Source organism: Macrobrachium rosenbergii, chromosome 18, assembly GCF_040412425.1.
Source record: "Macrobrachium rosenbergii isolate ZJJX-2024 chromosome 18, ASM4041242v1, whole genome shotgun sequence".
Taxonomy (NCBI): domain Eukaryota; kingdom Metazoa; phylum Arthropoda; class Malacostraca; order Decapoda; family Palaemonidae; genus Macrobrachium; species Macrobrachium rosenbergii.
The window spans coordinates 21,394,234-21,396,733 of NC_089758.1; the positions used below are offsets into that span (position 1 = coordinate 21,394,234).

The 2,500-nt window shown below is 26.9% G+C and overlaps 1 long non-coding RNA gene across 1 annotated transcript in view; it reads left to right on the top strand.

Annotated features, from left to right (window-relative positions):
• LOC136847978 (uncharacterized) overlaps window positions 1-2,500 on the top strand; it is a 257,011-nt gene that overhangs the window by 85,115 nt on the left and 169,396 nt on the right. The gene's annotated exons all lie outside the window — the stretch shown is intronic.

The window sequence follows — 2,500 nt, forward strand, 5'->3', positions numbered from 1 at the left end:
TATATATATATATATATATATATATATATATATATATATATATATAAAATTCATTTCTATTTATTCGAGAAGATATCTTCCCGATGTGTTGATTGAATAATCGAATATGAAAGATATTATCAGTGAAGTCAAGTGGTAATTTGCTCTTTCTTAATTTATGAAAGATTTCGATCAAAAAAGGGGAACTTGTGAATGATACATCGAATATATATATATATATATATATATATATATATATATATATATATATATATATATATATATATATATATATATATATATATATATATATATATATATATATATATATATATATATATATATATATATATATTATACATACATATATATATATATATATATACTCGTATATATATTTACATATACTGCATATATATAAGCGTCAAGAATTTTCTTCCAACGTAGAATTTATGTCAAGTATTAGATTTTCATGCAAAATATGCACGAAATATATTACATTTATGAACAGAATTTATATGCATGGCCACAAATATTTAGAACGTCCAAATTCTCATCATTTTCTTCGTAAAGGGGTAGTGCCAGCAATGCACTTCACGCGGTGCACGGTAGGCATTTCTTAGATTCTTTGCATCGTCCCTTCGGCCCTTAGCTGCAACCTCTTTCATTCCTTTTACTGTACCTCCATTCATATTATCTTCCTTCCATCTTACTTCCACCCTCTCCTAACAATTGATTCATAGTGCAACTGCGAGGTTTTCCTCCTGTTACATCTTTCAAACCTTTTTCTGTCAATTTCCGTTTCAGCGCTGAATGACCTCATAGGTTCCAGCGATCGGCCTTTGGCCTAAATTTTATATTTCATTTCATTCCATTCCCGTCATTTTGAAATGCTTCGTATTGAGATTTTTGTGGGGGTTAATATATGTAAAAGTATAGGTAAAATTCTGGCGGTTGTTAACAACGTAAAATTGACCCGACAATGAATTAGATTTGTCAAAATGGGTGGGTCTATGATCCACAATCACATCTCCCCCCTCTTTTTTTTTTTTTGTCCAAAAATATGTTCGGAATGATTCCAAAATAAAGATAGCAGTAAGGGTTGAAATGATTATGCACAGCCATTTTCAAAAAATACTTTTTTTTTATTTATTTTCCTTTTGATTACACCAATCATTCCCAATGTTACACATTATGAACATTCATAAAACAGGCGTTGGTGATATCATTTATGAATATTATAAAAAAAAACAAAAGAATTTCAAGGCCAGTTGACCAAGCTCAACACATTCACATATGTTCTGCGTAATTTCGGGGCACATGATTGCCCAGCTTCCGGCACCAGTGTCATAGCAGGTGCCAAATTTAGGTGCCTTATGTCGGATGGGAACCGTATAATCCGTCCTCACTAACATTAGGGGGTATTCACTTTCCCGTTAAATTTTAATGGAAATTAATTAGATTGTTTATTTTAACTTGAGGCAAATTAATTTGTTTTGGCTTGTTTGCATATCAATTTGATTACGTATTTTAACTTGATGAAAATAAATTTGATTATTTTATCTTGATAGAATTCAATTTGGTTATTTATTTTAATTTGATGTAAATTAATTTATCTATTTGAACGATCCAAATTAATTTTATTATTTATTTTGACTTGGTGCAAATTAATTTGATTATTTAATTTAACTGGATGCAAATTATTGTTTTTTTTATTTTGATTTTATATAAATTAATTGATTACTCACTTTAACTAGATGAAAATTTATTTCAATTTAATGGAAATTAATTTGATTATTTTAAATTAATGAAAATTAGTTTCATTATTTTGATTTGATGGAAATTAATTGATCTATTTTAAAGATCCAAATTAATTGGTTTGTTTATTTTACCTTCATGTAAATTAATTTGAATTTTTATTTTAACTTGATGCAAGTTAATTTGAGTATTTATTTTAACCTGATGCAAATTGATTTGTTTATTTTAACTTTATATAAATTAATTTGATTATTTTAATTTAATGGAAATTAATTTAATCAATTTAACTTAATGGAAATTAATGTTTTAATTTGATGGAAATTAATTAATCTATTTTAACGATCCAAATTTATTTGTATACCTTCATGTAAATTAATTTGAATTTTTATTCTAACTTGTTGCCAATTAATTTGATTTTTTAACTTTATGCAAATTATTTTCATTGTTTTAACTTGATACAAATTAATTTGATTATATGTTTTAGCCTGATATAAATTCCTCTGATTATTTATTTTAGCTTGATGCAAATTTATTTTACTATTTTTTCCAGTTTTACTTTGCTCTATTTAATTTAAGAGGTAGTTATTTATTTAACGTTTTTACTGTCGGCATTTTTTTCTGTCCGCCCTCAGATCTTAAAAACTACTGAGGCTAGAGGGCTGCAAATTGGTACGTTGATCATCGACCCTCCAATCGCCAAGCATACCAAATGTGCAGCCCTCCAGCCTCAGTAGTTTTTATTTTATTTAAGGTTAAAGTTAGC